The sequence below is a fragment of the Saccopteryx leptura genome, chromosome 4, assembly GCF_036850995.1.
Source record: "Saccopteryx leptura isolate mSacLep1 chromosome 4, mSacLep1_pri_phased_curated, whole genome shotgun sequence".
Taxonomy (NCBI): domain Eukaryota; kingdom Metazoa; phylum Chordata; class Mammalia; order Chiroptera; family Emballonuridae; genus Saccopteryx; species Saccopteryx leptura.
The window spans coordinates 74,543,657-74,555,235 of record NC_089506.1 but is presented as its reverse complement, the minus strand read 5'-3'; the positions used below and the strand labels follow the sequence as shown (position 1 = coordinate 74,555,235).

The 11,579-nt window shown below is 38.5% G+C and overlaps 1 protein-coding gene and 1 pseudogene across 3 annotated transcripts in view; one reads left to right on the top strand and one right to left on the bottom strand.

Annotated features, from left to right (window-relative positions):
• The first annotated feature begins 680 nt into the window (after positions 1-680).
• The window catches only part of UCHL3 (ubiquitin C-terminal hydrolase L3), a 58,031-nt gene continuing 47,132 nt past the window's right edge, over positions 681-11,579 (top strand). The window contains exon 1 of one of the 3 annotated variants that reach the window (XM_066380765.1): positions 681-937. The gene's annotated coding sequence lies outside the window, so the exon portion shown is untranslated. Of the gene's footprint in view, positions 938-8,449; positions 8,544-8,699; positions 8,724-11,579 lie in introns of those variants that run through there. The other 2 variants (XM_066380766.1, XM_066380767.1) reach the window with 2 other exon arrangements.
• Positions 3,122-3,734, bottom strand: LOC136404176 (COX assembly mitochondrial protein homolog pseudogene; annotated as a pseudogene).

The following is an 11,579-nucleotide window of genomic DNA, read 5'->3' as shown; positions in this document are numbered from 1 at the left end:
CCTTCTTCCTTTAGCTGCACTTCTCTGTAGTTCTATCTACCACACTTCGTGCTACCACTACCCCTTATGTATCTATCACACTTGATTGTTATTACTTATTCTTTTGTCCTCTTATTCTCTACCATGAGCTCAGCTTTGTGTAACCACACTTAGTACGGGGTCTGATTCGTAATAGGGACTTGACATTTTCTGTCAAACATGCCACCCAGTTTTGTAATCGCGGTCAAGATCAACACATTACTTCTGCACCTTGACACAGGAGCTTCTGTGGCATAATTCCTAAGCGTCCTCCAGCTTTGGGGCTTCCAGGTGGGGAACTACTTTTTAGACTAGGACTCAGTGGTGCGCCCCCTAGCGCCTCCGGCTAATGCTGCAAGAATGGGTAAGGAACCCGCGAGCACGCGGTCCTAGACGGGCGCATGGCGCATGCGTAGCACGAGAGCGCTTGGCTCTGATAGGAAGAGTCCAACCATGAGGGGAGCGGGATGTAGATTCAGATCCTTTTCCTTTCTCAGTAGGCAGGTGGCCCTTATTATTTTCCTTTATGATTGTATCTTCACTTAAAATGCAAGACTTGACATGTGGCTTTTCGGGGAGCGAGAAGGGGCCCAGAGTTGTCCTCCTCTTCTTCGTTCTTCCGAACTCCCCCGGAGGGCGGCGGGTTGGACCGTCCCAGGTCAAGGCGCGCGGGGGCGGAAGCGGCCGCGGCCGTGACTGCGACTGCGACCCGGGCGGCTGTCAGAGCTGGAGGGTGCCCGGGCGGAGCTGCCATGGAGCGTCAGCGCTGGCTGCCGCTGGAGGCCAATCCCGAGGTGAGCGCGGCTCTGACTTCGGCCTCGGGACGCAGGCGGGGCTAAGGGGGCCGGGTTGCCGCAGCTAGCCCGGGCAGTCTTTCTCTAAACCGTGTTCTCTGTTTCGTTTCCAGGTCACCAACCAGGTGAGTGAGGTGTCTGGTCGCTCGGGACCCCGGAGCGGTCTCTGGCCGTCTGCACCAGCACGCTCTCCTTTCTGGGAGTCCGGGATTTAATTCCGCGAGGGTCCCTGTCTCGGGCGTGCCCGTTTTGCGGCCGTCTGCCTCCCACCTGGCTCCTGGAGATGTTCCCAGCTGTCCCAGCTCCGTCTGCGGTCCCATTTCCCCCGTCCTCACGTTTGCTGGGTCTCGGGTGTGAGGAATGTTCACCCTGCACTCCTAGTCCCCATTCTCTCTCCGTTTTGCTTACTGCTCGTGTGCTGATTCCATAATTTTCCCACCCCGTATTTTCTGGGTGACTAATTTGCTGCCACTACCTGACTCCAAGCTTTGTAAACTCGCCCACCCAGTCCTTGTAATTTCATCCACCGCCTGCACTATGAAATCACCTTCCAATCTTCTCTTGCCCCATGAAGTCACTTCTTTGCCCTGCCACGCCCCCTTTCTCTTCCAGTTTCTTAAAACTGGAATTAAATGGCTTTTATACCATAGACAGCTCAGTATAATAGTTACAACACTATTGTTTGCCACATACAACCTTTACAATGTGGGGCAGTCACTCGATTAAAAGAACAGTGAATGCTGTCAGTTACAAACTTCTGATTTGCTCAGGTGTATTTTGCCTTACATTCTCAGCAGCTAATTTACTTTTTACTGCCTTTTTAGTTTATTATATGATAAACTTGACTCCCATAATCTTACTTCTCATCACCAAGGAATAATGATTTGTCACGGACTTAACTGGCTTTTGGTTTTAAAAGCTTCTAGAAAATTCCTTATATAAGTAAAGTAGATAGAAATATTTGGATGTTGCCAGCAAACACTTTTTCTTATTCGGATTTATTATACGTTTTTGAAAGGACTATTATTCCCCCAACTCTCTTTAGTAATTTAGAAAAAGCTTAAAACCCAGCATATATTTTGTGTTTTATTATTATCATTATTATTATTTAACTAAGTGAGTGTTGGGGAGGCAGAGAGACAGACTCCCACAGGCGCTGGGACGGGAAGCCACCCGGCAAGCCCACTACCAGGCAATGCTCTGCCCTTCTGGGGCCGTTTGCTTGGTAACCAAACTATTTTAGCACCTGGGCAAAGCCATGGAGCCATCCTCAGTGCTGGGGGCAAACTTTGCTTGAACCATTGGAGCCATGGCTGCGGGAGGAGAAGAGAGGGAGATGGATGGAGGGGTGGAGAAGCAGATGGTCACTTTTCCTGTGTGCCTTGTCCCGTAATTGAACCGGGGCTTCCACACGCCTGGTGACTCTCTGCCGCTGAGCCAAATGACCAGGGCTATATATTATTCTGATGGTGATTTTTTTCTATCGATGTTAATTTCCTTTTGTTTTACCCCCTTGGACATTTGTTGTTCATTTTTTTCCTAACAAATTTTGAACTTGTAAAGTGAGAATAATCTTCAGGCAGAAGAAGTTTGTATTTGCAACTTTTGATTTAATGTCATTGGAAAGAAGCATATTTCTCTTAGGTTTATTCCAAAACTATTTTTACACCTTTTGTGAAAGTTCATTTTACCATTTATTTGGAAAGTGTTCAGTTCTATTGATTTATGTGTCTGTTCTTTTACAAGTACCACACTGTTTGATTACTGTTGTTTTATGCTATCCTAGTTTTTAAAAATGTTTAGGTTGTTTTAGTTACTTTGCTTTTCAATATGTTTTAGAATCAGCTTGACAATTTCTACAAAAAGTCCTATTGTAATTTTGATGGTAATATGTGCCTAAATCTATAGTACCTTTTGGAGAAAATTAGCATCTTAACAATACTGAGTATTGCAATCCATGAAGATGGTACATCTCATTATTTATTTTGTTTGTTTCAACAGTGTTTTGTAGTTTCAGCTTAACAATAACCCATCACTTTCAGACCAACTAGTTTTGTAGTTTCAGCATGTAGATTTCACACATATTTTGTTAGATTAATACCCAAGTATTCAGTGATTTTTGGTACTATTGTGAAATATACTGTTTTAAAGCTTTAATTCTGATTGTCCATTGCTATATATTGAAATACTGTTTTTTAAATTAAAAAAACTTTATTTTCAGATAAAATTAATATGTACATAACTAAGGATAAAGCAGACACATTTCTTGAGTCCATTATTTTAGGTAATTGTGATTTCCATTAATAGAGTTACTGAGTATTGAATATTTTCCTACATGCTTTTTTTGGAAGCTTCTGTAGCCTTTTCTTGGTAGGAATTCCAGTTTTTCTGAATTCTCTTTTTTTCAAGTATTACATTTTGCATTTTTCATAAAAGGTGGGATCATTGTATAAGCCATTAGACATTTTTTTTTTCTTTTTGAATAGATGTGGAAGAATTTTGTAACATAAAAATATCCTCAAAATCTAAGGGTGTGTATGAAGGGCATATTCTATACATAATTTTAGACATTCTTTCAATGCAGAATTCTCTTTCCAGCATTTTACTACCATAAGGATTCCAGATTCCTTGCACATTTGGAAGAGTCTAGAAATTGTTCAGAACATCTTTCTCAGGTCTTTTCTTATTATTTTAGGGATCAAAACATCTTTTTCTACATGTCTGAGATGCTGCTCTATCAGGTTGAGTGCCATCTTGACAACAGAGCTAGAGATACTCGTTTTACCTTAATTGATTTGAGAGAGAGAGGAAGGGAGAGAGAACGAAACAGAAACGTCAGTATGCTCCTCTTAAGTGCCCTGATGGGGGATCGAACCTGCAACCTTTGCACATTGGGACAACACTAACCAACAGAGCTACCTGGCCAGGGTGAGGTACTGGCTTTTATATGTTGACTTTGTATACTACTGCCTTGCCAATTTCACTTATTCTAGTTGGGTTTTTTTAAGTTGCTTTGAAATTTTCTATATAGACAATTCTATTCTCTGTCTATTCTATATAGACAATTTCTCCCTTTTCAATCTGGATGCCTTTTATTTCCTTCTTATTTTTTTTTAAAGATTTTATTTATTGATTTTAGAAGAGAGAGAAAGGTAGGGGGTGGAGATATAAGGAAGCATCAACTTGTAGTAGTTGCTTCTTGTATGTGCCTTGACCAGCCAGGCAAGCCTGGGGCTTCAAACTGGTGACCTAAGCATTACCAGGGCACTGCTTTATCCACTGTGCCACCACAAGTCTGGCTATATGCCTTTTATTTCTCACTGCACTCGTTAGGACCTTCAATACAACATTTAATAGCTAGAACATCTTTGCCTTGTTTTGTGTATGTGTTGGGAAATATTTGGTCTCTCATCATTAAAGATGTTAGCTGTAAAGTTTTGGTAGATGCTTTTTATCAGGCTAAGAAAGTCCCCTTTTTTTTCCTAGTTTGCTGAGGGTTTTTATCATGTATCAGTGTTGAATTTTCTCAAATGACTTTCTTGCATATCTTGAGGAGATTATTTAAGGAAGAAATAGTATCAGTTCCATGTAAACATAGAAGATGGGGGACACTTTACCGCTCATTTTGTGGCCAGCATTACCAGACAAACCATAATAACAAAAACTGAAAACTAAAAATCCTCAACAAAATATGAGCAAAGAGAATGCAGCAGTATATTAAAGGATAATATATCATAATGAAAACAGTTTATCATGGTATTGTAAAGCTGTTCACCATTCAAGTCAATCAATGTAATTAACTATATTAACAGACTAAGGAATAAAACTATTTTTAGATGATACTATTTCTTTTAATAAGATACTAGGCTTATACTACTGTGATTCAGCTACTTTTGGACCTTGTTCCTAGCTATTCTTGATAAACTATAAAAAACATTTACTTATTGACATTAATTAAATAGTAGTTTGGGGGCATCTTTTTAAATACCAGGTATCTGAACAGAAGGTGGTTATACTTTGGTGGTTAAAACAGTCATAATTTTCTGCTTTTCAATCTAATGGGGAGAGACAGAAAAATAAGCAAATAATTAACAATTGTTATAGATACTATGAAAAAAATGAACACAATACTGAGATGGAGACCATCAGGGAAAACATCACAGGTTAGGTGGTGATAAGAGGCCATTCTGAGGTGACATAAACAGAGAAGAGATGTTATATTTCTGGAATGCTTTGTTGTGGTTCAGTTTGTTTTAGAATAACATAAAAGAAGGGATGTACTTAGAGAATGTCCAAGTATCTGGAAGTGATTAGTTTTTAACAATTTTTGTTGTTGTTTCTTTATTCTCCTTGTATTAGTGGTAGAAATCAGGATAGAAAATGAATAGAAATTTAATTAACTGACTTAGAATATGGTGAATTAACAGAATTAAGCCATGAATAAATCCCAACAACAGTAGCCATCCCCACTCCCTATTTTCTCAAATTAATGGAATAGTAGGCCCTTTACTTATCTTGATTTCACAGTGTTACCATTTGGTAGTTGCATGTGTTGTTATTGTACTTTTAGTTTGAGCAAATACTGTTTTTGCTCTAATGATGCCTACTTTGTATAAGAATGATTAATAGATCATTATTAACTGTTAGACAGTCACAATGTGTTTGTGTTTCAATAGGTATGGTAAGCAATGATTTGTTCAAATGAAATCAGTTAAGTAATAGAAAATTTATTAAAAAATTTAACCTCTTATTTGCATATACATTTAAAGGGGTCATAGCAGTTTGTAACTGATGGAAAGTTACAGATAAACATATGAATTAAAACTTTTAAAAAAGGTATAGACTGTGATATGGGCATTCATTGCATTTCTTTTTATGAGCACACTAGATTTTCATCCTGATTATGTTTTGTGATCTGAGTACAGGACGGCCACATTATGTGTATTTAAAATGTTGTTGTATTTTAGAACCAATCATTTTGATATGGAAATTCCCTAGAAATATTTTTAATGGTGATTTTATTAAAGAGTCAAAATATTTTCTAGCATAATGTATAAGATTTAAAATAAATTTAACGTAACTATTGTATTTAGCTTAGAAGCTTAGAGTTGGAAAAAGAATTAGAGATCATCTGCTGCATTGTTGCCATAAACATACAAAAGTTCTGTAGTTAGTAGAGTTTATCTTAGGAAAAAAGCCTGTTACCCTGTCCTCCTCTGGCTATTATCTCATATCTGTTTTTCTTCTTTGTAAAAATTTCACAGCCTGACCTGTGGTGGCGCAGTGGATAAAACATCGACCTGGAAATGCTGAGGTCGCCGGTTCAAAACCCTAGGCTTGCCTGGTCAAGGCACATATGGGAGTTGATGCTTCCTGCTCCTCCCCCCTTTCTCTCTCTCTGTCTCTCTCTCTCTCTCTCTCCTTTCTAAAATGAATAATTAAAATAAAGTTAAAAAAAAAAATTCACAAAGAATTGTCCTTAGGAGCTGTTGCTACTTTCTTGTCTCCATTTTTTTCTCTCTGTATTCATGTCTATCTAGCTTGCTTCTCTCCTCAACATTTCATAGTTAACTACTTTTGTCAAGTTTACTAACCATTACTTTGCCAGATCCATTGGTCACTTTGTGTTACCATATTTCTTGACCTCTCAGCAACATTTGGTAGAGTAGTCCACTCTATCCTTTTTGAAACATCATCTTTTCTTGACTTCTGTGATAATTCTGATTTTCCTCCTTTTTCTCTGACTGCCTGATAGATTCGCCTTTGCTAGATTATCTCCCTCCCAACTTCTAAGGAGTGACTCAGAACTTTGTCCTAGACTGCTAATCTCTTTCATGTGCATTCTCTCCCTACCAATGTTTCTGTTGCGTGGCATTAATGTTCTCAATTGTCACATAGTTGATCCCATGTTTCTCTAAGCCCAACTTCTCCACCAAATTAGGAAATCTGTTTATTCAGCTATCTCTTTGATATTTCCATTTGGATGTTTTATAGATACTTCAAACTTAACACGAGAGAAAGAACACTGGATTTACAGTCTCTCACCTGTCCTCCAACATACTTTTTTCTCATTCTTCCAAGGGCACTGCCATTTATCCAATGCCCAGGTCATTTTCATTGATTCTTCTTCACAACTATGCTGATTTGGAGAGGCTACACTGTTTTGATTTGATTTCTTGGCTTTTATCTCTGCTCTGAGACTATGGGCAGTTACCTAACCTCTTTGTACTTGAGTTTCTTAGTTTCTTCTAATCTCTCCTGATCTTGTAAAATTGTTGTAAGGATTACCTAAATTACTGCATGTAAAGTATGCACATACAGCAATTTCTAGAACAAACATGCACTCTGTGAATGTTAGCATTTTAAAATATTATTCTTTCCCTAACCTCTCATAGCCTGTTGATCTGCAAATCTTGTGGACTTTTCTTTAGAATTCTATTCTCCATTTCTGCTACTACAACTCAAACCACCATCCTCCTAGTTTAGATACCTGTGGTAACCTCCTAACTAGTTTTTCTGCTTCTCCCTTCACCCTGTAAAATCTATTCATATATGTGGTTTTATAAAAATACAAATCACGCCTTTTGTCTCCCTGCTTAAAACATTCAAAGCTCAAATGGTCTCCTGCTTGTCTTCAGAATACAATTCAGATGTCTTACTGTAAGCTGATGAGGAGGTACTGCCCACTTCTCTTCCACTCATGTTGAGTTCAGTCTTTGAATGCCAAACCCCTTCCTGCTTCAGAATCTTTGCACTTGCTACTTTTTGCTTGAATCATTCTGATCTGGTTTGCTTTGTGGCTGGTTCTTTCTTGTCATTTGTGGCTTAACATAAAGTCTCCTCCTCAGTCTTTTCTTGATTCTGCAGCTAAAATTCTTTCCACCGCCCGAATCTGCAATGACATTGTTTCTTGTTTTATTTTCTTCGAAATATTTTACTTCCTTGTAAAATTATTTATGTCTTTACTTGTTTATTCTGTGTATACTAATACTAGAATGTAAATTCTATCAGAGCAAGAACACGTTTGAAGTGCTAAGAATGGAGCCTGCCTGGCCCATAGGGTGCTCTCAACAAATAGTGAATGGAAGAGTGAATAAACATGATATAGCTGCCCTCCTGTTCCAAAAAATCATTCTGGAAAATATCTTTAATGTGTTTGTGAATCTTTTACTTTAGTATTTTAATGAGCAGTATTGTATCTCATAAGGTGATTTAATTCTTTATAATAGTACATTATATTTATGTAATAGTTAGAAGAATTACATTTATATTTATCTTTTTTGAAACAAAATCTGTTTTTTGTAACTTCCTCAGTAGCCCATCAGTCGTTCCTTTGAAACCATACAGCATAAATCTAATTGTTCTTATTACTAAAAATATCTGCTGATAGGATCATAATAATATGTCTTTTCTGAATTTGCCTCAACTCTCCAGTTGTGATGTCTTCCAAGCCTTAACATTCTTGGTCACCTTCCTTTGCGCTTGCTTCTTTTTGTCATTGTCCTTCATAAAATAGGCCTCCCAGAGCTGTTATCCATTCTGATAATCCACTCTGAATAATCTGTGTTGAATACAGTGGGTTACTGCATTATTCTGAATAATACTTCTCTTTTAAATTTTTTTCAATTATAGTTGATGTAAGGTATTTTCCCCCTGAGGAAGAAAGAAGGGCGTAGCCACCAAGTGTGGACTAGCAAAAGCTTTATTCAGAGCGCATCCCAGGCGGCTTCGGTAAGGTGGTGGCGGGTTGATGTGACGTGGCAAAATTTCATTGGCTTGCAGACAGTTGTTCTTTTTTCAAAGTACTCCTGGCCCATTTCTTTTGGCGGGCATGGATGTGGGTGGGTCCAGCCAAAGTCCCTGGACCTGGTTCCACATGTGACCTTCCCCCATTGCCAACCGACCCAACAGGTGATATTCACTATTATTTTATAATGGTTTCAGGTGTAATGCCTAGTGGTTAGACATTTATGTCTAAATTATTAAGAAGGGCTCCCCCTGTAAAGTCTAGTACCCACCTGCACCATACATAGTTATTACAGTATTGTTGACTATGTTCCTTATGCTGTCCTTTACATTTCATGACTATTTTGTTTTTTGTAACTACCAATTTGTACTTCTTAATCCCTTTACCTTTCTCACTCAGTCCCCCAACACCACCCCCATCTGGCAACCATCAGTTTGTTCTCTGTATCTATCAGTCTGTGTCTGTTTTGTTTTGCTTAATTTTTCTTTAAATTCTACATGTACATAAAATCATATAGTATTTGTCTTTTTCTGACTTACTTCATTTAGTATAATATCCTCTAGATCCGTGATGGCAAACCTTTTTACAAAAACCGCCCACTTTTGCAGTGCTGGTCAACCTGGTCCCTCCTGCGACCCAGGGCGCTCCAGCTCTCCTGGTGTGCAGTGGTGGAATGGCGCTGTGATTGGCCCACCATGAAAGCTGGACCACTCACCAGTGGGCGGGAGGGACCAGGCCGACCAGCACTGCAAAAGTGGGTGGTCTCCACAAAAAGGTTCGCCATCACGGCTCTAGATCCATCCATATTGTCACAAATCATAAGATTTCATTCTTTTTTATGGCAAGTAATATTTAATTGTATATATGTACCACATATTTATCTAATTTTCTATTGATGGGCACTTAGGTTGCTTTTATAAATCTGGCTATTGTAAATAACACTGCAGTGAACATGGGTGCATATCTTTTTGAATCAGTGTTTTGGATTTCTTCAATAAATACCCAGAAATGGAATAGTTGGCTCTTAAGGTAGTTCTATTTTTAAGTTTTTGAGGAATCTCCATACTGTTTGCCATAGTGGCTGGTCCAATTTACAGTCCTACCCACAGCACATGATGGTTGCCTTTTCTGTATACATGCTTGCCAACACTTGTTGTTTATTAACTTTTTTTTTTTTTTTTTACAGAGACAGAGAGAGGGACAGACAGACAGGAACGGAGATGAGAAGCATCAATCATTAGTTTTTCGTTGGGACACCTTAGTTGTTCATTGATTGCTTTCTCATATGTGCCTTGACTGTGGGGCTACAGCAGACCGAGTAACCACTTGCAAGCCAGTGACCTTGGGTCCAAGCTGGTGAGCTTTGCTCAAGCCAGATGAGCCTGTGCTCAAGCTGGCGACCTCAAGGTCTTGAACGTAGGTCTTCCGCATCCCAGTCCAATGCTCTATCCACTGCGTCACTTCCTGGTCAGGCTCAACACCTTTTTTGAAGGGATGTCTTTACCCCATTGTAAATTCTTTCCTTCATCATAGATTAGTTAGCCATATAAGTGTGGATTATTTCTGTTTTCTCTACTCTGCTCTATTGGTCTATATGTCTGTTTTTATGCCAGTACCATTCTGTTTTGATTACTGTAGTACTCTAGTATAGTTTGATACCAGGTAGCGTGATACTTCTAACTTTGTTCTTTGTTCTCAGGATTGCTATGTCTATCTGAGGTGTTTTGTGATTCCATGTAAATTTTAGAATTATTTATTCTAGTTCTGTGGAAAGTGCTATGATAAATGAATTCAGTAAAGTAGCAGGATACAAAATTAAAATAATGCTTCTTTTTATAGCAGACTAGCATTGCATTTCTTTGTTGACAGTTGTGTAGTCAGTTTATATTGAGCCTGCAGAGAAATACACTACCTTTTTTCTTAATTTCCACATAAAATGTTTCCAGTATTTTTCCATTTTCTACTTAAATAATTTCATTTTTTTTTTGTTTAGGGTTTTTTTTTTTTACTTTTCCATTAAAATTCACTTTGCTAGCTCCCAGATTTAAGAACCATCATTTTCTCATTTAATTATTCATTATTCTCCTAGTTTTACATCTAGCAATTACTACTAGTATACATTTAATAATAGTAATACTAAGTAAATACTAAATAATTATAATTTTTGGCATAACCCAAATCATTAATAAATTAGAAACAAGGGGGAATATCTTGCTGTCCAGAACCTTGGATCTCTAAAGACCAGAGAAAGTGGCTTTGGAACAGATTTGAAAGGAGAGTGAATTTAATTCAATTTAATTTAATTTGTGTGTGTGTGTGTGTGTGAGAGAGAGAGAGAGAGAGAGAAAGAGAGAGAGAGAGAGAGAGAGAGACTAGGACAGAGAGAGAAAGAGGGACAGATGGACAGGAAGGTAGAGAGATGAGATGAGAAGCATCAATTCTTTGTTGTGGCACTTTAGTTGTTCATTGATTGCTTTCTTATATGTACCTTGACTGGGGACTACAGAAGACAGAGTGACCCCTTGCTCAAGCCAGTGACCTTGGCTCATGCTGGTGAGCCATGCTCAAACCAGATGAGTCTGCGCTCAAGCTGGCGACCTCGGGTTTCAAACCTGGGTCCTCTTGAGTCCCAGTTGATGCTCTATCCACTGCGCCACCACCTGGTCAGGCATTAATTTCTTTATTTTAAAAAATGAAATTAGATTTTTTGTTATTTGTCACCTAAAGAATGAGGAACAACTAATGATAAATCAGGGGCAGAGACTAACTGTTTTAGATAGAGAACTCCAGTTTGTATTGAAAAATCTGGAGGGAAGAGAGGGTTATAGGCCCTTTGAGAACTTGAGAGATCATTGTAGCTAACATTAGGGAACTAGGTACAAAAAGATACTTCAAGTAGTGAGAGATGAGGCTTGAAAAGTAAATAGGTAACAGAGTATCTAGAGTTTTGCATGTGGACCTTGAAAAATCAGGTAACCTCTCAGACTGTTTTCTTACTGGAATGTTACCTACCTTACCAG